We start from the raw sequence: 25,640 nt of genomic DNA on the forward strand, positions 1-25,640 counted from the left end.
TTAAAATTTTTAATTAATTTGGCAGGCAAGACGGCACACATTTTGGCAGTCAAGACGGCACACATTTTGTCAAGCAGGAGAGAGAGACAGTTCAGTTCACATTTTGGCAGGCAAGACGGTCCACATTTTGGCAGGCAAGACGGTCCACATTTTGGCAGGCAAGACGGTCCACATTTTGGCAGGCAAGACGGTCCACATTTTGGCAGGCAAGACGGTCCACATTTTGGCAGGCAAGACGGTCCACATTTTGGCAGGCAAGACGGTCCACATTTTGGCAGGCAAGACGGTCCACATTTTGGCAGGCAAGACGGTCCACATTTTGGCAGGCAAGACGGTCCACATTTTGGCAGGCAAGACGGTCCACATTTTGGCAGGCAAGACGGTCCACATTTTGGCAGGCAAGACGGTCCACATTTTGGCAGGCAAGACGGTCCACATTTTGGCAGGCAAGACGGTCCACATTTTGGCAGGCAAGACAGTCCACATTTTGGCAGGCAAGACAGTCCACATTTTGGCAGGCAAGACAGTCCACATTTTGGCAGGCAAGACAGTCCACATTTTGGCAGGCAAGACAGTCCACATTTTGGCAGGCAAGACAGTCCACATTTTGGCAGGCAAGACAGTCCACATTTTGGCAGGCAAGACAGTCCACATTTTGGCAGGCAAGACAGTCCACATTTTGGCAGGCAAGACAGTCCACATTTTGGCAGGCAAGACAGTCCACATTTTGGCAGGCAAGACAGTCCACATTTTGTCAGGCAACAGACAGAGATGACAGTCCACATTTTGTCAGGCAACAGACAGAGATTTCAGTCCACATTTTGTCAGGCAACAGACAGAGATTTCAGTCCACATTTTGTCAGGCAACAGACAGAGATTTCAGTCCACATTTTGTCAGGCAACAGACAGAGATTTCAGTCCACATTTTGTCAGGCAACAGACAGAGAGATTTCAGTCCACATTTTGTCAGGCAACAGACAGAGAGATTTCAGTCCACATTTTGTCAGGCAACAGACAGAGAGATTTCAGTCCACATTTTGTCAGGCAAGACAGAGTTCAGTCCACATTTTGGCACGCAAGACAGTAGGAAATATTTTGTCAGGCAACAAACAGAGATTTCAGTCCATTTTTTTTGTTTTCTTCAGCATACGTGCAGTTCAAAGAGAAGAAAATAGTCCAATATGGTAGACGCCTGGCGACACTGATCTGGATATGCAAGATTGGCAATTTCTGTGTAGCACTCGCTAAAAGAAGGATTTTTTTTTCTTCTTTTGCTTTCTTCAGCATACTTGCAGTTCAAATAGCAGAAAATAGTTCAATATGGTAGACGACACTAGACACTGATCTGGATACGCAAAATTGGCACTTTCTGTGTAGCACTCGCTGAAAGTAGGATTTTTTTCTTCTTCAGCATACGTGCAGTTCAAATAGAAGAAAATAGTCCAAAATAGTAGACTCCTGCAGACAAAATTGGTAATTTCTGTGCAGCACTCGCTGGAAGAAACATTTTTTTTTTCTTTCTTCGGCATACGTGCAGTTTAAACATATGAAAATAGTCCAATATGGGAAAGGTCAGCCCACACTGATCTGGATACGCAAAACTGGTAAATTCTTTTTAGCACACGCTAAAAGTAGGATTTTTTTTTTTTTTTTTTTTTTTTTTTTTTTTTTGCTTTCTTCAGCATACGTGCAGTTTAAACAGAAGAAAATAGTCCAAAATGGTAAAGGACTGCAGACACTATTCTGCATACGCAAAATTGCCACTTTCTGTGCAGAACTCGCTGAAAGAAGGATTTTTTTCAAATTTGTAATTAATTTGGCAGGCAAGACGGTGCACATTTTGGTAGGCAAGACAGAGTTCAGTCCGCATTTTGTCAGGCAACAGTGAGACACTTCAGTCCGCATTTTGTCAGGCAACAGTGAGACACTTCAGTCCGCATTTTGTCAGGCAACAGTGAGACACTTCAGTCCGCATTTTGTCAGGCAACAGTGAGACAGTTCAGTCCGCATTTTGTCAGGCAACAGTGAGACAGTTCAGTCCACATTTTGGCAGGCAAGACAGTAGGAAATATTTTGTCAGGCAACAGACAGAGATTTCAGTCCATTTTTTTTTGTTTTCTTCAGCATACGTGCAGTTCAAAGAGAAGAAAATAGTCCAATATGGTATACGCCTGCGGACACTGATCTGGATACGCAAAGTTGGTAATTTCTGTGCTGCACTCGCTGAAAGAAGGATTTTTTATTTATTTATCTATTTTTTGCTTTCTTTAGTATACGTGCAGTTTATACAGCAGAAAATAGTCCAATATGGTAAAGGACAGCAGACACTCATCTGGATATGCAAGATTCCCAATTTCTGTGTAGCACTCGCTAAAAGAAGGATCTAGAGATACAAAAACGAAATTCACTTTATAATTGTTCATGTTTTATCCAAACAAGTCAGCTATAAACCTAAAATACTGATTTCATTTTAGTTATAAAATCATTGATTTTACTGATAATTGTTCTTGCAATATAATCTTTATAATAATATTTATTTTGAATCTATTCAAATATTCTGCTGTCATTAGGAAATACTATTTATATATTGCAATTTTTGAACATATCTGATAACAAACAATTCAAATTATTCTATATTTTCACAAAGAAATTTAAGTTATTTTTTATTGGCACAAATGATGAGATCTTAAATTTAAAAATGTATTATTTTAATGTATATTTTAATGGTGCATTGGCAGCTAAAAATTTTTTTTATTAAAAATAATTTTTACATACTTTTTGAAATTTATTTATTTTTTTATATTTTATAGATCTATTTTATCCAAGAAATATATTTTTGATAAACTATTGAAAAAATAGCTTAAAATATTTTACGGTGTTAAGATGTTATACGATATTATCAGTCTCTTAAATGTTCCTTACATAATTATTCACACAGTTAATTCAATTTATTTTGCAATTTGTTTTCATCTTCATCAAGTTATAAATAATTAACTAAATATTACTAACTAACCTATTATTACTAACTAACCTAATATTAATACCTAATTAAATATTAATAACTTTCCAAAGATAAATAATTTTAAAAAATGTTCTTAATCATTTTCTAGAAATTAATGCCTAAAATTTAAGGGAAGTTTTTGTTTACAGCATTTGAAAAAAAAGCATGTCAAAATAATCAATTTCGTTAAATTTATTTTATTTAAAAGTTTTCTATAAAAAAGTGAGCTTTCAAAGCTGCCAATGACCATATTGTCACAAAAAAATTAAATGCTTTAAAATTAAAAATTTACCTGAATAAAAAATAATTTTCCCCCGCTTTTTTATCGATTTTTTTCCCAAGATGGTGACGAACAGGTAATGGTGACAGGCCTTTGGTGACGAACAGGTAATGACAAACTAATAGGTGATGAAAAGTCAAACAGACAGGTGACGCAAATCTAAATAAAGGAGGAAAGAAAAATTTCAGAACCACCATAACTTATTTGTTTTCTTGCATGACAAAAATGTAGAGCAATAAATTTTCGGTTGAAAAAGAAAGTTAAGTTGATTTCAGTAATTTAAATACAGAACAAGACAGGAAGGCATTATAGCATTTCAAAGAAAACTTATTTAAAACAAATTTCAAGTGACGGATTTCACCAGTACGTTTCCACAGGTGCTAAATTATTTGGAAGGAAGAAAAAAAAAGACCATTGATGAAAAGAAAAAAATGTAAATCGAACTCATTTTTATTTTTACTTTTATGCTTATTTCCCCATATTCGCCATTAGATTTGGATGCCATTTTTAAACTATTGTTCATTGAATTCATAATGCTCGTTTTCCTTTATTTATAGCAAATTTATTTTATTATTGGAAAAACATAAAATTCTATGTAATTTTTAAAAAATGATCAGATAAACATGAAGTATTGAAGTGGATATTTTATATTAAAAGTTTATTACGGGTAAAATATTAAAAAAAATGAATAAAATCTAATCTTTAAATGAAAAAAAATTAGATAACACGATGATTTAAGTAAAATAACACAATTTTTTTTAAATCAAAATAATGATCTCCGTTGTTGCTTGGCAACCAATGTTGCCATCTTACAAAAATTAAAATGTACAGAAATTAAAAATAAGATGAAAAGGAAAACAGAGGACTCTAAACATTTCCTTCCCAGTGAAAACGATTAGGAGACAATCTTTTAAATGGGGTGAAAACTTGACGGTCCTTCCACTGCGTGTGGTATGGTTGCGATTGACCGGCGTTGAAATTTTTCCCAGCGGCTCACACTGGATGTGCAGATCTGGATAATGCATGTGCCTGTGGTTTTCAAGAGACTGCTCATCATTGTCTTTTATGGTAAAACATGGTTTTAGTCTATCAATCGAAATTCTTTTGACAGTTCCATTAATTCCAGTGTCAAAATTCTTCGGTGCTCGGTGTTTGACAGCAAAAGGTCCAAGAAACTGATTGCAAAGATAAAGTGGTCGCGTTATTGTAGACGAAAGCATGCGAGCCATTCAAAAGGTGTTTTGAAACGAATACGATTGTATTGCGATGGGTAGGAGGTTTTGCAGAAGGTTTCGTGATACGGATAATATTTTGTAGCTTTTGCACGAATTCTGAGTGTATGATATTAGGGATCGGGGTGACAAATTCTCTGGGTAAACAGAGGGGACTTTCGTAAAGAAGCTCAGCTGAAGAGTATCCTATATCTTCTTTCAGTGCCGAACGTAATCCGAGAAGAATCAAAGGTAAAGCGTCTACCCAAGATTTGTTTTGTTGTAAGTGACATTTCAAACTTACCTTTATAATCCTGTGTTGTCCCCCAATCAATCCGCTCGATTGCGAATGATATGCTGCTATTCTGGATTTTTGAAAACCAAAGTATTTGCTCAAAGATGAGAAGAGTTTACTTTCAAACTGACCTCCTTGATCAGACGTTATACGCTGTGGTATTCCAAAACGAGAAGTCCAGGTTAAAAACGTGCCCTTTGCAACTGTTTCAGATGATTGATCCGTCATGGGAAGTGCTTCACGTATCTTGAAAAACGATCAGTCATCGTTAGTAATTATCTGAAATCTTGACATGAAGACAAGGGACCAACGATATCAATGTGAACGTTGTGAAAATGTTCTGGTGGGGCCTTGAAGTCTATAAGAGCCGACTTTGTATGTCTTTGAAATTCAGTTGGCATTCAATGCATTCCCTACATCATAACTGACGATCTTTATTGATATTTGGCCATATTAAACTTTTCGTGATTAACTTTTTTTTTGCGCTTCTAATTCCGGTATGAGATAAGGTATGAATAGAAGAAAATATCTGTCGGCGAAATTTCAAGGGGATGTGTGGGAGGTTACTGTTTGTAGACATCACAATAAATCGATTTGTCGGTGTATGGAATGGGAATCTGAACCCTTCTCAACCTTGGGTTGTTTTTTAAAATTGGTAAATCTTTATCTTGAAATTCTGCAATAGTTACGTAATCAATTGGAGATGGTGTAGAAATGGTATGAATTCTGGAAATAGCGTTGATATTATTAAGGGCCCTGTAATCTCCACATGATCTCCAATCAGCTGATTTCTTAAGTGTGAGTTGTAGGGGACTGACATAAAGTTTTGATGGTCTACAAAGACCTTGTTGCAACAGAAACTAAAATACAGCTTTTGCTGCTTTTAATTTTTCGGCTGAGAGTCTTCTGACCCTGGCCGCAACTGGGGACCCTTTAGTTTCAATGAGAGGCTCAATATTATGACTTTATTTTATTATTGACGAGTGTTGGCGGCAAAAGATCTGGAAATTGTTTGAGGATTCCTTCGTAAGGACTCTGCACTGCATGAAGCATTAGTGAAACGACACCAATAGAGGACAATGAAGTGAGGCCATTAATCAATTTACGATTTTTGCTGTCAACCAAAAAGTGAAAGTGAGACAAGAAGTCAATAAATATTACTGGTTTATTGACATCAGCTATCACAAAAGGCCAATCAAATGATCTTCTCAGTCCCAAATCCAATTTTAGCAACCTTTGCCCATAAGTTTTAATTTTGGTTCCCTTTGCAGTGACGAGTTCCAGCTTTGCAACAGTAATTTTTCTATCGGTAATGGTGGATTTATCGGTAATGGAAATTTCTGCACCAGTATCGATTAAAAATTGGCAGACGCTCCCCTCCTCACGAATAAAAAGACAACACATCTCAACCCCTTGGCCCTCTGTCATCTGCGAGCGTCGGGGATTTAGTTTTCCTGTGAGTGAACGTTGGTTTTGTTAGACCAATTGCAAGGATTATTGCATTGGAAAGCCTTATTGCCAAACCTTGAATGACAAAATATACTTTCATTTCCGCTACTACGCCTTTTAATAGAATTACTTCTAGAGAGGGATCTGGACTGTTGACGCCTAGAATAATGTCTTTTATTCAGTTCATTAACTTGTGTGTATGTCTCTGAAATCTGTTCTTGTAGTTAACTAAAACCTTGTTATCTCTTCAGCAAACTACAGCGGTATTCTGATGAAACGTGGATTTTATCTCCCACATTTTAGCGGCCATTGTCGCCAATTTGACTAAATCGTCGCAACTGATGTATAAAATGCTCGAGATTTCCGTGGGTAATCTTTGAAGCCAGAGAGTTTTCAAATATCTTTACTTATTTATCTGAAGCTAAATTCTTCATTTCACATAACTGCGAAGGTTTTCTATCGCCGAATTACACCTCAGTTAATAACTTTTGGGTCTTGCGTTTCGGTTTCAGTGAAGATAATAATCACTAATAATAGTCACGTACTTGTCGTCCCTTGTGGATTGGTCAGAATGTCCGACACTTGTGATAATATTTCAGCGTCAATCGAACTCGCGACATAATCGTATTTCGTTTGATCCGTCGCAATTGCAGCATTTCGAAATTGAGCTTCCAACTGAAGAAACCATATCTTTGGGTTTGGTTTCCAAAACGCTGGGACTTTAATACTAACTCGAGCGATCAATGTTTCGTCTACTATTTTCTATTCTTGAGTTTACGTCAGTTGAGTTTACACGATGACTTAGAAAAAGAACACAATTGATTTTTTTATCAAAACAATTATCTCCGTTGTTGCTGGGCAACCAATGTTGCCATCTTACAAAAATTTAAATGTACAAAAATTAAAAATAAGATAAAAGAAAACAGAGAACACTACACATATAACACAGTTTTAAATTATTTTTTTATGTGTACTGTTCTGAATATTTTCTATAATTTTTAATGTTTCCATTTGTTAAATCTGGGAAAAATCTTATGACAATTGTTTTTGGAAAAACATTTAAAAGCACTATTCACGACGTGTAGCTTGGAATATCAGAAAATGCAGAGAGGTGAGCCTTAGCACTTTCAATTGAATAATGATCATACAGAAAGCATTTAAAATTGGGAAGCAACATTAAAGTTTTTTCGCTCCAACAATTTAAATAAAATATTTATAACCTATTCGACAAGCCTCCTGCCTACCGTTTTTCAAGAATCGGTTTACGAAAAACAATGCTGATATCTTTCTGTAATTTTTACCCGATATTCAATCCAGAATATCATGTACTATTGAATTTTTAAAATCTTTGCTCAAAGGAAAAAGAAAAAAAACTTCTGTTGATAAAAAGATATAGCCTAAATTTCAGACATTTCACTCGAAGCTCTCCCGAGTTTTCATTCTCATATGCGCATGAACGACAAGTAAATAAATTTTCCGTTCAAGAATTTCGCTTGAATTTAAAAATCCAACTCGTTGAGTTTACTTTTGTCATTGCTGTTGCATTTACTTTTGCGAGAGAAGAAGGACTAAAACGTGGAGAAAATCTAATTGTAGATTATTTTTTTTTTATGATTAGCCTACTTTTCTTCTTCATAGGAGAAAAATAGGCATTCAGTGTTGGACTTCTTAAAAGCTTCATATAATCTGCTGGACAATAGTATAGAAGTCAATGAGAGATGTTGGTTTCCTATAGCTTACATGTTCGAAATATGAGAAACACATAATGGCCGAGCATGGTTAAAAACGCTGTTTAGTTGTGTTTTTTTTTCGATCGATCTTCATTGCCGAATTTCCATTCAACTTCATCGGTGAAAGTTGTCCAGTCCCTTTGTAACGTTTTCCTCAATGGCAATTGGCATTCCGACAAGCTGTAGAATCACCCGTTTTCCCACACATAGTTAAGTGCATACGAACCGAAAATGGATCCGTTTCATGTCAAGATATCCAGATACTAAACGTTTTTTTATGAGCCAGAGGGGTCAGCCACAAAGATGGACCCTTAACAGACACTTCCACAATCAAGTGGACACCATTGAGGAAGCATTGCTGATCAGCTGTTGAGTGATAGGTAACTCAAGTTCACCAATGAGGAAATCTGAGGTGGATATCTCACGACAATAAAATGCGGTATATGTATTGTTAAGACAGAGATGAGAACAGTGAGAGACTTCGAATAGAATTCGGAGAAATGTCGGTGTCCCGAGAAATTGTTCCTTAATTTGTGAGAAGGTCCGTATGATTGGGTTTATTGTGTTTGGATCCAACCCGATAAAGATCGGTGGATTTCCGGAATGGCCCCTGGAATAGCCGTTTAGAGCTAACAGCCTGTTACCGGTTTTTCTTTTCTCTTTCTTTTGGCGACTTATTTTTCGATTTGATCAAGGAGCTATTTCGTGATTGAACTGTTATTTGATATTTGTAAATAATATTGATCTAGATGAAAACAAATTGCTTTTTTTGAAAATACATACGGTTGTAAATAAATGAATGGTTGTTTCACCTAATACAATGAGGCACCTGTTTAAAAAATTTTTCATTTGATTCGATCACATAAGAGAAAATTTTTACTTTTTCTCCTGGCTTCTTGAAGGTTAGTTTTCGGTTGCTTTTAAGTAACTGAATGTGTGTATACTTCTCCAAATTTCGTTTGATTTGTATACTGATTCGTATATGTTGATGCGACATACTAGTAGTATACCGCAAGAGCAAAGTACAGCAGACTGCCAACTGCTTGTATGTACGGAATATTTATTATTTGGAAATAGCGATCAAGAAAATGGTATTTCATGCCAGAATCCAACATAGTTGATACTACTTTAGTATTTTTCCCATTCTAAATTTGTTTAGTATTTCTTCGGCATAGGATGATTGATCTGATGTTAACGACCCCTTCAATTTTTTTTTATCAAGTCTAATGGACAATATCCACATCGCCTAATCTCTAAAAATAAACGTTTCGATAAATCAAAACGTTTTTTTTTATTTTTGAAGTCTTTAATTTTTGCCTTCTTTCCAAGGATCGGGAAGTCGTCTTCATGTACTCCAGTCCCTCAAGTTCCCTTTCTTAATTACAATAAATATATGGATCTGCCATGGAACCTTTCAATCCAAATTGTTTTCACCCAAATATTCCAGACTCGATTCTCGTAATATCTTCAAACGACAAATAAGAAGGGCTTCTTTCATTCCCTTTTCAGAACTACCTTCAGGCTGAGTAATATATCTTCAGAGTACCAAGAATCTGTGAAGCAGTAATGTCCATCTGATGCAGCTCAATCTAATTCAATAGCAAATACCATCAGAATTCGAAAAGATTTGATTCGATTTTCATGGCTGTTGAAAATTCATTAAAATAAGTACCAGGAATCTGGAAATAGTCCTTAGTAAATAGTATTGCATTTAAGAAGCTTTCTGCCTCGTCATATTTCCTTCGAAACACCCAGCTACAGCCGACGATTTTGGTGTTTGGGATTAGTTGCCAGGTTTGAATTCGCTTCAAGCTGTCTATTTCCTCATTAATAGTTTCTTTCCAATTTTTAGCATAGAAGGAATCCATAGCTACTTTCAAAAATATAGAATCCTCTTAATTTAATATAGAGGTGTTTTTTTTATTTATTTTTACGATCTCTTTTATATCGTACAATATGTAATCGTCTCAATGCTTTGGCGATTTACGGATTTTATTATTTTATCTAACTTTATTTGTAGCAGTTATACTAGGGAGTCTAATCCATTTCTTCTCCGATTTGATCAACAAGACTCATTGCCTCGTAATATTTCAATTCTTTCTTAATCACTTTCAGAGAGTTCATGTTAGGGGTCTAAAAAGGGATACTCCTTTCATAGACAGGTAGCATAAAACTATTTTTTAGTTTAGTACCCAAGAAGAGTTTTCTTTGTATTTAAAACATGTTATTGAAAATTCACACTTCTGCTGGTAAGAACTTAACTCTTCTCACATTCAACGGCTAAAATCTGTATCCTTTCACGCCTTCCACATACACAATCATCACACATTATTCGGCTTTGGGAACTAATTTCTCCTTAATTTGTGTTCTATTTTGCCTGGAATGTACTTTGTAACCAAATGCTCTTAAGTGCTCAATATCTGATGTTTTAATAATATAAATATTATTAGATTACGATTCAATGCTGTGGTTGGTCATATGTATCTAGCTGTGTTTGTTGCATCAGCTCAGAGATTGTATGGAGCTTCTGACAGAGTGTCATATAGAGAATTCTGTTAATCCTCTAACGATGTTATTTTGTGTGCAATTCTTGGTACCGTCTTTTGACGAGAAAGACTATGATTTTTCAAATAGTCAGCAAATATTCTAATTATGTACTTTCCGCCGTTGTCACAGTAATAGTTTAATTTTGTTAATATTTTTTTACATTTATTCTGTATAAATCAAATCTTTCTGTCATTTGCCTTTTACATTCCATTCGTTTCACATTTAACATTGGTACGTGCCGACAGTAATCGGCACATCTTGCATGTTCAATTGCCAAAGCATGATAAGTAATCTTATCTGTAACTGTTCTTGTTGTAATATCTCTTCTGTTCTCGGCCTCCATTAAATATATTTATGTATCTCCCCTATGTTAATTTAAATTAAAAGGGATAAAAGAAATGGATTCTTTTTTTTTATAGCAGGATAATTTGCCATAAAATAAAGCGTCAAATTTTATGCACTAAAAAAGTAAATAAACTTGTTTTAATAACGCGTGGGAAGCATTTTTTTAATTATAATTTGTACGAAAAATCTAAAAATCCATTTGCAAATCTAAATAGGATGCTTAAACATTTAACAAATATTCAAACAACTAGCATTTGCTTTATAATACCATTTTCTTCACTTGAACTAGACTTATTGTATTTTAAAGCAAAAATGGATGCATCGATATGTTTATTTTAAATTTAAGGTTGTCATTTATATATCAGCAAAAATAAAGTGCAAAAAGAAAAAAAAATGCTATTTTAGTACAGTTCATATTACCTTTGTTTGATAAAAAAAAAAAAAAAGAAATGTCTCATTTCAACATAACGTTAAAATGTATAGTAAATGTTGTGGTTAGCAGTTTGTGTATAGGTTCAAGTATTTCTTAATTTCAACTATTTTGAATTACTTGATAAACAATTATATGTAGAGTTATATGCTTCTTTCAAAATATTTGTGCTCATTGTAATTTAAATCTATTTGAATTTTTTCAGAATAAACAATTTTTTTAACAATATATGTTTAAGGGATGACAGTTTGCCTTTTTTTTAGGAAAGACATTATCGCAAGAGAGGGCGCTGATAAGGTGAAATCATCCACATAAGATAAAGATGTTGCACTCACTTCAGCGACGTCCACCCATGGCATCCTGCAAGCTGGCGAGGAGGTCAAAATCTTCCCTCCGGACCGTCACTCGTCCGGCTTGCAGGGCTAAGCTTGATGCGCTGGCGAAGTGCTGGCCAATGTGATCTTCGCCAGCATACTGCATCAACTCAATAGCGTCATTTTCGATTCGCAACTCAGCATTTAGCTCTCCAAGCATTTCTCTTATAATGCGCCTAAATGTAGCTCGTGGAATGTCAAGTCTCTCCCTCACTTCCGGCTCCTAAGATTGAAAAAGGCAGAGTCAAAACTAACTTAATAATTAGCAGAGAATTATAAAAAGGATGTGTTCATGTGTTAGAAGAAACTGAAGAGAGGCAAGTGCCTTCTTACAGAGATATATTTAGTGTATATTTCAGCACACTAAAAAAACCATTACATCAGAAGAAAAAAAACTTGGAATATAGCTGTTTAATCATGCCAAAAGATTCAATTTTAAATTATTATTTATGTTTCATTTGTTGTTTTTAATAACCTACATTTTTTAAATCTAGTTCTCACTTGCATATAATTTTAGTTTAATATATATATATAAAAAAATTCTGTATAAAAAAGTTCTCAATTCAGAATATCATATATAACAAAATGCGTTAAAAAAAGTTTTTGAAAATAAATTTTTGTCGCTATTATCAAATTTTTTTCAAAGTGTATTATTTGTCAGTAAGGTTATGAATCAATCTACAGTTTTTCTACTATTAAGAGACGACAGAAGTGAACTTAATATATTAATCTTTTAATTAATTTAATTTTATTTTAATAACCTAACCAATTAAATGAATTCATTAAACTCCGAAACTATTTAAGGTAGATTGTCATGAGAAAATGAAAATGGATTTTCGATATTCCCAAATTCTAGTGCACCTGAAAGTAAGCGAATACTCGGTTCTGAAATCCCACATCCCGAAATAATAAAACAGCCTGAATACAAAATCTATGTAAAACCGTAAAACTTCAGTCTGGAATCACAAAAGGGATTCGTATGAATGGGTTTTATTCAAATTGAAAAAACGCCTCCAATGAATTGTTATTGCTGCGCAATCATTGCAGAATTTTTAATCGGGTAGAGTATAATTTTAAAAATGTATAGAACAATGAATTTCTACCAAAATAATGAGATTAACAATCGGAAATTGCCCGTATTTAAAGGTCTTCTCTTTAATTATAATTGCATTTATGCACTAGGTTTTGATAGAAAAGAAAAATCCTTCCATTTCAATATTCCAAATATCATTCATATAGAATAATGAATGACATGAAATTTGCCACTTTTCCCGTTAACAGGAAGGGAAACAGGATTTTATTTTTGAAAAGAATGCTACATGTGATGAACATATGAACGAAATAAAGAAAGCGAACTTTTAAATATACCTTGATTTCAATATAAAGTATGCTGCGCTTTGAAACAATGGGTATGAAAGTACTAAAAGCGTTTAAAATATTAAAATTTTGAAACGAATTGCATTTCACTTACTTCTTCGATTTCCAGGCACCTTCTGATGTTTATTCGTGCCTGCCTGGCAGCTGCTCTGGTGGCCTGAAGGAATAATTATCTTCATCAGCAAGATTCAATCATGAGCGCCAAATTTTTAATAAATACCTATTTTTTTGTGTGTGTGTGTGTGTGTGTGTGTGCTTTAGTATGCCCTTATCCTATACTATCCGGCTTAAAAGAGATTAAAATATCAAACAAATTATATGATCCTGTTAATACTGGCATCTAATATGTACTATTTATTATCCGGCATCTAATATGCATTCTAACATTCTCTTTGCTCATTATCTATTGAATTTTTATGCCGTATTTTTAAAAAAAAAATACAAGAAGAGTTTCAGTACGAAAACTGCATAAGCAAGAATTCACGAAAACAGCCCACAGACTGAGAATTCCTGATTATGTTTGTTTCGCGCAACCAGATGGCAATAATTTTTGAATAACAGCTTTGAGCAATGTCTCAAAATCATGTTTTTCCAATATTTAACTGCTTGTCGAGAAATGGGTGGATTGTACAGTGACACATTATAAAGACCAATGGAAAATTTCTTCAACATTTCTCAAAACGTAATCCACTGGAAATAATAGGAGTTGAAATAATAGGAGTCTTGATTGTACAGGGTGCGGAACAAAAACTCGGACAAAGTTATTACATCATAGAATAGAAATTAATTTTTTTTTAAATTTTTGTTCACATCTTTTTATTTTAGTGGGACAGATGCGTACGGGTCTTAAAAGGCCAATAAAGTATGCGTAGCTCTTTCAAAAAAAGAGGATAGGGAAAGATTAGTCTAGGTTTGATAAAAGGCGAGAAAATGTATTGGTATTTTAACTGAATTTTGATGCTTAAACACAAGGAAAAAACTTTTGTCTCAATGTGTGTATGCTGGCTCTGTACACACCAGGCCATCTGCCTATCACATTTGGCCAATATATACTTTGGAGTGTAGGAAAGTGATTTTTTGAATTTTTAATTATAATTTTAATTAATCAAAAATTAAGACAAATATTGACTTTTTTCCGTGATAACTTTCTAAAACTTTACAGTAAAAAAATAGTTTTTACTGGCAAATCATATCAATTTCCTGCATTATTCATTCACAGTCAAAGTATGTTAAATATAGTTCTCAAATGAAAATCAATAAACTTTATAAAGAAAATCCGAAATAGAAATTCCATTCTAAAAAAGGACACCTGAACTTAACTATTACCATCTCAAACTATGCCAACTGTTTTAACCCTTTCTAGGGCCGTGGGAAGTATGCTTCCAACCAAATTTATCAATCTTTGTATGAAATTATGTAGGTTGGTATAAGTTCTGACAAATTTTTTTTAGTAAGTCAGAAACTTAGATGCTTCAGTTCTTTATCTCAGAAAAAATGATGTACCTTGATTTGTTACTTAATTATTAATTAACCAAATTAATTAATTAATCAAATTAAATTTATCTAATAAGCTAAATGAATCCCTTTTCTTATTCTAATTTCAAGCCTAAAAATATTTTAACATAATATGACTAGAAAAAAATGGCCCTTTAAAGGGTTAAGATAAGTGGATCATTTAAATGTGCATTTCAGCTAATTAATAGCACACAAGTCAATAAGAGAATTTAACAGTTGATAAATTTCCTATTTTTTGAAATTAAATCTGTTCAAAGCTTTTAAATTTCTGGTAATCAAATAAATAATTCATACACGCATGAAATAATAAGCCTGGTATAGTTATAAAAATACATCTTATCTTATATTTAAAAATCTAGTATTCTCGTTTATATGAAAACTTTATATCTTTTCGTTAGTTTAAGTCAGAGATAACATTTTTTTGTATTAATATTTTTAAATGTACTGAATTGCATATTCCCTTCACCCAAATATACGTGTGTTACTAGAGAACCAAATAGCTGTATTTTTATTTGCACAAAAGTTGTTTTTAAGTTCAGAAATATATATATATATTTAAAAGAAAGCTCGTTCTCTAAAAACATATTTTAGAGTTAACAGCTCTATCTGAAATTTTATTTGTAAACTTTTCCAAACAAGCAAATTAGATTCATGCAATTTTCTAGCGTAGATTTAGTATAGCATCTATGCGAGTTTTCTGCATTGCAGAAAGCCTATAAAATTTTTAAAAAAAGATTATTCAAAAGAGATGAAGATTCTGTGAAACATTGTAAAATTACAATTAAGCCCTTTTTTTCAAATATGTTTTCTTTAATAAATCCGTGATTGTTTGGAACAAATTTTTAAAAAAGTATATCTTAGTGAAAATAATATACATTTACGTAAATACAAATTAAAATGATTTCTCTAGAATATATTATGAAAATTAAAACTCGCTGATATACCATGTTTCATGAACTATCAACATTAAATAAAAAGTTATTCTATGTTAAAAGAAATACATTAAATACTAAATGACCTTTAGCTACTACATGTGTTACAAACCGAGTTTATTTTGCTTTTCTTCATTTTGTATCCTTTATCTTCAAATTGTATTTTGTTGTTGTTGTTGTTGTTGTTTGCATTAGGAAAAAGGGGAAGCATTTCTTTGTGCAAATGATATTTAATATTAGCCATGTATAAATTTCATAATAAATGAATGCTGAACAATGGTAAAAATATTTTTATACTTTAAGTATTTAGAACATTTCTGGTGCGAGGTTATTTCGGTAATTTTTAAATATAGAAGTGACACAAGAAATAATTTAAATTATTTTTTTGTGGATAGTAGAAGGAAAACTAAAGAATAATTCTCTGTTAAATATTCCTTCAAATCCAATAGAAAACCACCAAACTTTTAGCCTATGTTGAGAATTAAATTATAACTGTTACATAAGTATTATAATGCAATTCTTTTATTTAGCAATATATAAGTAAGAATTTATTCATTTCATTTTAATAAAACGATTACAAATTTCTATAATGGAAATATACTTAATATTTAATCAAAGTTTAATGAATTATGAATGAAAGTAAATTACAGTGAATGTACACTTATATAGTTACGAAGAAATAAAATATTTCTTTAAAAACTTCTTTATGTTACAGCAAGAATTTCTCATGCAATGCAATAACAGAAATCTGACTTTATTTCTTTTAATAAAGAAACTAACGTTCTAAATTCCTTTGCTCTTGAAATCTTATATTGATCTCGACTGGACTTCTGAAAACTATGGGCTCATTTTGAGATAACCAGACTTTTGCCCATAGCAAAATACCTGCAACTTGTGCATTGTTTCCCCGAAAAAAAATCGCTTAAGAACATCCTAATCAATGGGCACATCGAAACATGCCCTTGAAGCCATTTTTATTAAATATGATTAAATTCACAAGAAATTTGAATCTACTATACAGAAGCTGTATTGCCAACAGTCCAAAAAATTATTTAACTAATTCTAATCAAGGGGGGGGGGGCAAGATTTTTTAAATAGGTAAAGTTGGCAATTGTCAGCTCTTGATAATTTTTAATATTTGTAGAAAGGTATTTAGTTTTATACTTTCATTTAATGATAGAGGGCCCTGCAATCAAATTTATTCAAGTCATAATCAAGTATTGATTAAATTAAATTTAGAACTTTATTCTAGTAATATTCCTAATTACCATTTACAAGTTATTCGTTATGCTATTTTCTAATTCTAAAAAATTGGAAGCTTTACAGTTTAAAAAAATATATTCTCTTTTACAAAATTGTTTAGAGTGTTTACAAAGTTGTCTTTTGTTTTCAATATTTTGCTTAAAATTAATTTTACATTTTAACTGTGCCCTTTTTTTTTTTTATTTGTACAATATTGATATGGACTTTTTAGAAAGGGACTTTCAACTTCAATTTTAAAAATGTACTACTTAAAATTGCTGAATTAAAATTAAATTGAAGTCAGTAAAAAAATTTGGAGGGAAAGGAGGGCTTTGAGATTTTCGTTATCTCAGAGCCCCTGGAAGGTTTAAAACGGCCATGAATTCTTCTGAAATTCGAAATATTTACATTGCTTAAAATATGAGAAAAAAACGCATAGTTAAGCATTTCAATAAAGGGGTATTTGTATATTGTTGAAGAGTGTTATCAGAACTTTATTCAACACTATTTTTAATGACTTATTGTACATATAAGAACGATCTTTAATAAAATTAAAGTTTCTAAAGAACATATACTACATATATTAATAAAAAAGTAATTTTTATTAATTCTGTTTCATTTTTTAATAGTAGATTTGGATTATGATTTAATAAATAGTGCAACTAGAAGAAAATTAAATTTGAATTCAGCAAATATCCCCTAAAAATTTTCGCAGATACAAATGATCAGTTAACCAGCTATTAATATACTTCTGATTTAGTAAGCTGCTTATTTTACGCACCGTATACTTACAATATTTTATATACAAAATGCAAAGACATATAATGAACAAATAATTTATCTTCATAAGAGTACAGATTTAAAAAAATGTAACAACATTTAAATTAAATCCACGATGAATAAACAGAAACGTTTAAATTTGTAATGGCGTTCCACTCTGGAAACTAATTTTTTTTTAAAACTGATATAGCATAGAAACTTAACATCCGTAGTTGGAAGGTTTTCTTACTACGTACGGCATTTCAATAATTGCTTTTGCAACTTTTCCCTCCTTACAAATCATTCCAATACCACTAACCACATTTAATTGTACTTTAAATTTAAGAAATAACTTTTTTAAATGCCTATATTTAAATAACATACATTTTAAAGCTCGAACTTATTGAATTAAAGAAACGAATCAAGAAGAAATAAAGCAAAAGCTAATGAAACACAAACTTATTTATTTATGTAAAGTAATGCATTTATATCTAAAATCTAGAAGAAATAGCTATTTCGAAGCGGATACACTATTTATATGAGAAGAAATATCATTCATGAATGATTTTTATCATACATATTTTGAATAAATGCATTGAAAAGAAATTCATCTTTCATAAAAAACAAAGTGGAAATTATTCATATAGAATTAAAACGCACGAAATTGATTAATGGACGTATCGTTAAGTATTCGAAATTGTGTCAAACATCATGCTAACTCTTGCCAAATATGACACTTTTAGATAACGTTTAAAATGTTGTAACCTCTTCTAGAACTGACCTCATCAGTGACGCAACCGCATTGTAAACAAGACTATTGATTGACAATTTCATGACTGGTATGCAAAGTGTACTGCACGCAAAAATCATACAACCACCACTTCAGTTGTAACATTTTATAATGTATCTTTTAGTTTATGTACTGATTTTTGGTCTTTTTACAATGCCAAGCAAAAGATATGCTATTTTAAAGTTGGGAAAACGAACAGTATGAAGTCATTCATTTGCTTAATGTGCCTCGGCAAACAGTGTCTGATGCAATCTATCGTTTCAAATAGCTTGGCAATGATGGTAAAAGTACAGGAAGTGAACTAAAACATATGGTGAACAATTTCAGTAGCCGTAGGTTATCAAAAAGCGAGTTCAATGAAATTCGAAGGTTTCTATGAAAAAGATCGCTCTGAACTGAAAAAAAGAGACAGAGCAGAGCAACGAATGGCAAAATCAGAACTTGGTTTGAAGCCTTACTAAGTCCAGAAAGTTCAGCTTCTCACTGAAGAAAACAAACTCGTGCGGCTCGAAAGACGCCGAAAACTTTTGAAACGGGCCGCTTATCAGAACTGAGAGATTCTTTTTTACTAATGAGAAGCTGTTTACCGTCCAAAATTTCGTAACTCCAAGAACTATAGGATCTGGTCTATAGACGCACCAAGCACTTCAGCAGTTGGTGAACATCGCAAAAATCCAAAGTCGGTCATGGTCTGGGGTGGAATTTGCGAAAATTGCAAAATCTCTCTGGTTTTTGTAGATGAGGAATCTAAAAAAATTCAAAAAGTGTACCAGTGGGACATTCTAAAAGATATTTCCGTGAGCCGAAACACAAATGTAAAATGTGAGTTTCAACAAAACTCTGCATCAGCTCACAAGGCTAAAGACAGAAGAGTGATGGAAAGAACATTTCTGGACGTGATAACATCTGGAAAATGGGCACAACAAACACAGAATCTCAATAACATGATTAAAGTGTATGGACCATTTTGAAGTCTAAGGCTTTCACTAAAGGACTTAAAAATTTGGTCTCATTTCTCATTGCGGCCCATTTCTGAAAATTTCAATAAACGTTTGCGCCTCTGCATCGCTGCAAAAGCAGGCCACTTTGAAACCAATTAAATTTATTTATCAGTAAAAGTCTACTCATTATCATTTGTTATATTTTGTTAACTTATTAATTTTTATTCAAGTTATATTAAAATTTGTTCGGGTTTTTCTACCACATCCTGTCTACGAGATGCAACTGTATCAATGAGCGTAATCTACCTTTAACAGCCAATTCAAATAAGAAAAAGACAGCCGCTTATATGCAAAGAATCTTTTTATGACGGTAACACGATACAAGGAAACAAAAATGAGAGATTTGTGCTTTAAAAGATTTAAAAAAGATTCTTGTCCGATGACTTGAATTGAAAAGAGCCCAGGCAAATGCTCAAATATAAGAAATGTCGTGAACAGCATGTCCTTCTAACATGAAAATACTGAAACATTTGCGAGACATTCTTATGAAGAAGGGTTGCTGCTTGATCAAGAACTCTTCAAACCACTCGGGAGCTTTCAAGGTAAACGAGAATGACAGTCACAGAATTTATAAATGTCATATCAAGTTTTTATTTCCGGAGAGACCACGTGCTCAATTGAAAGCACATAAAATTGCAAAGGAGAAACGTTTCGACTGTCTGCTTTATAATAATGAAAATATTGAAATCTCCACAAGTATAGAAAACTAAGATGAAACTAGCATGTAGTACAAGTGTTTAGATTATTATTTTTATAACATTTATATTTGGAATTCTTTCATACCTAAGATTATTCCTTTTGAATGCTCAATGAATATTTTAAAAGTAGATCAGAACAGCAAATACTGAAAAAGAAATGGAAAAACATTTTTCTGAAGGCAAATAATTAGATTTAGCCTAGGAATATGTTTACCTTTAAAAATGATCATAACATGGAAGAATCTTAAAATTTTACTACTTCAATGAGGAAAAGATGGCATAATGATTGTAAGCCCATTAAGTAATATTTGAATAATATTATGAATATCTGGGAATACCGAACACTGCAAGAAAGATATTGTAAAATATCTGACCAAAGTTTTAAAATCCTAGATTTTCAAAAATATTTTAAGGACTTGTACATAAATATTGATTTTCACGCCAGCTATTATTTGATTTGAAGTATTACATAAAAGAATTCATGTAAAAAAACTATTCTTTACAGTGCTGATTACACTTCTTACTGTAAAATACATGTAATACGGTAAAAACGATATATGAATTCAACGTCTATCGACGTTGCATAAAATGTGTTTGATAATATAATGAAATAAATATACGAGTGCATTAGAAACTAAAATTTGACTTTCAATATTGTAAAAATACATATTTTAAAGACTCCTCAAAATACACAGAAAAAGAAGGAAAGATGAAAAATTTTTAATAAATAAGACAAGGTTATAGTTAAAATACAATTTTTCAAAATCAAATAATTCTGAAATGAATTTATTCTTTCTTCCAAAAGATAACAGTATACCCCGTTAGAAAAAAAAAAATTCTCCACAATATCTTCCACGTTATTCGAAATGCCATAAACTATCACGAAGCATTATTCCGCATCTTGTGCTAAATGGAATCCAAGTATGTGGCGCAAAACTATGAAAAAAATAAATAAATTCTATGTTTATGGAACTTCATGTATGTGTTGAATAACGTACCGAAGTGAATGAGACATTTTAAATATTAAAAGTGCCGCTTAATGCACTGAAAAAGAAATAAATAGTCAAATTAATCTGTGCATTCTGTTATGTTGAATATTCCATTATTCCAAACTGAATTCTAGTAACATTTTTAGTTTTCAAGTTACCGACTCCGAAAATTATTCTGTTCAGTTAAAGCAACAAGACTCCGTTTCACAGAGAACTATTTCATCTCTTATAATTAATACTGAAATTTCCCTGTTTATAAAATAAATCAAAAGTAAAAAAGTACATATTACATAATACATTACGCTTTTAATAATTTTGAATGTAACATCCATAATTTGTTATAATAAGCTGAGAAATTCTCTTTTCTTCCCCCCAAAATTTCCAAATTAACAAGAGATCATTACGGAATTAAAATGTCTACTTAAAATTCGATCGGGAAGCGCAGACATTCCCTAAACTCCGGAATTCGGTAACTGATATCATAATCTTGGCCTTTCCAAATCTCAATAATAGGATGTCTAAGATGCTGATTAGCTTGTCCAATTTCGATACTCTAAATAAACTTTTCTATTATAATAAGAATAGCGGCAGGATAAACGAAAAGAATTATAAGGAAATATTACGAGTGTATAAATTTTTCTCTTTTAATTTACATAAAGGAAAATTAAAAATTTTCATTATTATACAAGATTTAATGCAGTATAACATTACCCTATATTTAAAAATTTTACAGCATTAACATTTTACAAGCTCAAAATACTATATAATATACACTGAAGAGCCATAAAAACAGTGTAGCAGGTCGTATGCAAATAATGGAGATGTTCCCCCAATCAGTTTAACGCGATGCGGTCAACAGTGCATATATAAGACAACAGGTATCTGAGGAAGCTATTGCATCGATTCTTGCTGTTACAATGGCAAATTATCAAGATTTAAGTGATTTTCAAACGGGATTAATCGTCGGCGCACGAGAGATGGGGTACAGCATTTCCGAAGTAGCGATGAAATTTCAATTTTGGCACACGGCTATTTCAACGGTATGCCGCGAATATCAGGCTTCCGGTAAAACTTCAAATCTCCGACAGCGGTGCGGCCGGAAATAGATCTTGACAGAACGAGATCAGCGACGGCTGAAAAGCATCGTTACACGAGATAGACGTTCAACACTTCCTCAGATTGCTGTGGATTTGAATGCAGGCTCATCAAGTGTCAGTGCATGTACTGTGCAACATACGCTAATTGATATCCGTTTTCGCAGACGCAGACCATCTCGTGTATCATTGTTGTTGACTCGGCGGCATAAAGCTCTGCGCCTTGCCTGGGCTCGCCAACATCGTCATTGGACTCTCAATGATTGAAGAAACGTTGTCTGACGAGTCACGTTTCCAATTGTATCGGGCTGACGACCGTGTACGATTATGGGGAAAACCCAATGAATTCTTGGATCCCTTTTGCCTACAATGAACTGTTCAAGCTGGAGGAGGCTCTGTGATGGAATGGGGCGTGTGCAGTTAGCATGAAATGGGACCGTTGATACGTCTACACTCGATCATGACAAGTCAGAGGTACGTGAACGTCTTTTCTGACCACCCGCATCCATTCGTATCATGTGTGCATTCCGTGCATATCATGTGTGGACAATTCCAACAGGATAATGCACCACCCCACCGGTCTACAGTAGCTATCGAATAGTTCTCTTCTAAATTTCATTCCTCTCTTGGCCACCTAATTCCCCTGACATGAACATTATCGAGAATACCTGGGATGTTTTGCAACGTGCTGTCCTTGGGAGACCTCGCGCTCCCATGTCTTTGTGAACTGTTCTGTAGGTGCCTGTTCTGCAGCAGACCTCATGGTGCTACAGAATATCTTCAGAAATTAATTGAATCAATGCCGCGTGCTCGTGGGGCTTCTACACGATATTAGATTGGTGTGCCAGTTTTTCTGGCACTTCAGTGTATACAAGTCTTATATTTAACATTGATTCAATATTGGGGAAAATATGCGACATATTTGCTATTTCTAAAATTATTATTATTATTACTGCACATCTCATTTTTACTGTTGCTTGCTGATAACCTAGAAGCATCAAATACGTCAGCACTAAAACCTTTCAGGAACAAGCGATGCAAATTCAACTCAATTATTCGAAGCAGTTATTTCCTTCTAATGAATCGAAAAGAGGCAGAGAAAAAAAAAGAAAAAGAGAGTGTGTAATGAATCCTTGAATTAACGAGGATTTTGATTAGCTTTATTTTTCATCATAGAACTTCCTTGCTATGAAAAAACAATGATTTGTTTGGTTAATTTTTCATAACAAGGATCTTCCTTTCCGAGGCATATAATAGTCCGCAAAGCGAGTCACGAGATTAGAAGGCGCAATAGACAATTGAAAAATGACATCAATACAAGCGGAATTGTTCTTGTTTTAATCCTACGGGGCCAGTTCAATGCACTCCATCCATTGTAGCATAAAGAAAAGTTGATTCATGCATTTCAGAAGTTTGTCTTTGGTCCGATTCTGCACCAAATGTTTCGACATGACTGGTCATTTGCTCAGATTCAGTATCCAAAGTATCAAAATTCCAATGATCTGAATCATGTAATTTCGAGTTATAATTATCAATAGCAGATGTTCGCTAACACCCCTCCCCTTAATATTTACATCTAATTTTAAATCAGTATTAAAAATGGAAATAGAATATGAAACCTAACAACTCATTAATTTGTACAACATTGCCTATTTATTATAAGTTTTAAGCACTTTTTCTTCTCTACTCTGGTTTACCCTCGATTTTCAGCATTTTTAAGGGTTTTCTTTTCTTTTCTTTATTCACACACACACACACACACACACACACACTAGTTTTCTTAAATTTTAAATTAAAAAAAATGGATTATAAATTATGAAACTACATTTTTATTTAAATGTACTACCACGTTTCAACACTAGTATAGAATTGAAATTCAGGTATCGAATTGGGATTAAAATAGTTACTAGTTTCATAAATTGATTAATAATTATAATCAAAATATTTTGAAAGAGTATTGCTATTGGTAATATGCAAATGTACAAAGTTCCATCCTTATTAAAACGAAACTAATCAAATTAAAAATGTATAATAAAAACTACTCTTACTGTTTGTCGAAGACGCCTAGGTGAAGGTTGCGCTGCTTGTGGACTAGCAGGAAAGGCTGCCTGCGTGGCCGGGGGGGTGACGCTCTTGGTGATGGAGGCGGAACACTTGTGGGAGACATTTCCGCTGTGAACACACTTTCCGGTGTCCCTACCGGCGTGGATACCCTCAAGGGTTCTGGTTCTGAAACCAGCAACGGTTGTGGTGTTGCTGGGCGTGTCACAATCGGCGGTTGCACAGCCGATTTTTGTTCCAGCTGCAGGATGGTTTGCTAGAATTAATGAGAACAAATTAAAATTTCAGAATTATTATGAAACAGAAGAAATAGAATAGAAGCAATTTAATCTTCAGAGATGAATACTGTCGTAAAGAAACCAACTGCTTTTGCTTAATTAAATGAGTAGGTACGACTATTCGATTAGTTCTGTTTGTTTCTCAGAAATTAGAACTGGATTTCGATTTCATTTCTGTGTTATTCGATTGCAGTTCACAATTAAGCACTCATTAATTCCCTAAAACTAGAAATATGTCCTAGCATAAAATATACTTTAAATGATATATAAATGATTGTGTTTCATGTTTTAATGAATAAATGCATTGATGAAAAATTTGGTGAATTTTACTCGGTCGACTCTTGTTGGAATTTAGTAAAATAACACGGTAACAATTTAATCAAAAATGTATCACTCTTCTATTAAAACTGTACGAAATATCATGATTTGAATTTCATTTTTGAACAATTTAACAATCGCCTGAAGGAAGAGCTTTGAAATGATTGCGGATATTTCTCAAGTCTTTTAAGGTCTCTTTTCCAGATATATTCAAAAGTTCATAATTAGAGAAATTTAGTCTCAATAATGAATCTTTTTTTGATCCAAATGCAAGTTGAACAAGAAATTATATAAATTAAAAACAGCGGACAGAAACAAATTTAGACTGCCAGATTTTTTTCAACATTGCCTTTAATGATTTTACGATATAATTGTTTATTTCTCTTAGAGTAATTTTTTCAAACTAGAAGTATACGCTTTATCAACTATGAGATTGGAATTATTTGAAACTAAATTAGAGAAACAGTGCTTGACCACTTGAATGATTTGTCTCCCTCCCACCCCTACCCCCCAATCGGTAAACATCTGTCACCACTTCAGAAGATACATTTTCAAATAAAAAAAATTATTAAACTATGATACGAAACTAAGTACTTTTTTTGTGCATGGCTATGTGACAGCACGTAAAATATCAAAGAAAGCTAATCTGAGAACATGTATGAAAAGGATGAAATGATATATTTAATTTGTCGCACTATAATTTAGTATCTACAAGTAAACAAACCAACATAAAAATGAATATTATATTTTAAATGTATAACTAGTCAATACACCAAAAATAAACACACCTAAAAATAATATATCCCATTCTAATAACTTCTCACGATTATTTTATGTAGACGCGTAAGTAAAGAAAACATTTAAGTTTTCATTGTCAGTACCTTCCAAATTTCGTTGTCTGCAATAATTTTCCTTGGAAGTGTT

At 32.9% G+C, this 25,640-nt stretch overlaps 1 protein-coding gene and 1 long non-coding RNA gene across 2 annotated transcripts in view; both read right to left on the bottom strand.

Moving 5' to 3' along the window:
* Positions 1 to 1,996: 1,996 nt before the first annotated feature.
* On the bottom strand, positions 1,997 to 11,705 carry LOC129958767 (uncharacterized). The gene is made up of 3 exons (XR_008783301.1): positions 11,624 to 11,705; positions 3,294 to 3,440; positions 1,997 to 2,383 (listed from the first exon to the last, which is right to left on the bottom strand). It is a non-coding gene; the product is annotated as an uncharacterized LOC129958767 (long non-coding RNA).
* Positions 11,706 to 11,737: 32 nt separating this feature from the next.
* LOC129958768 (uncharacterized) overlaps positions 11,738 to 25,640 on the bottom strand; it is a 56,188-nt gene continuing 42,285 nt past the window's right edge. The window contains exons 14-16 of the transcript XR_008783302.1: positions 24,108 to 24,376; positions 13,134 to 13,196; positions 11,738 to 11,885 (exon numbers count right to left, since the gene is read on the bottom strand). The gene's annotated coding sequence lies outside the window, so the exon portion shown is untranslated. The remainder of the gene's footprint in view (positions 11,886 to 13,133; positions 13,197 to 24,107; positions 24,377 to 25,640) is intronic.

Source organism: Argiope bruennichi, chromosome X1, assembly GCF_947563725.1.
Source record: "Argiope bruennichi chromosome X1, qqArgBrue1.1, whole genome shotgun sequence".
NCBI classification, from domain to species: Eukaryota; Metazoa; Arthropoda; class Arachnida; order Araneae; family Araneidae; genus Argiope; species Argiope bruennichi.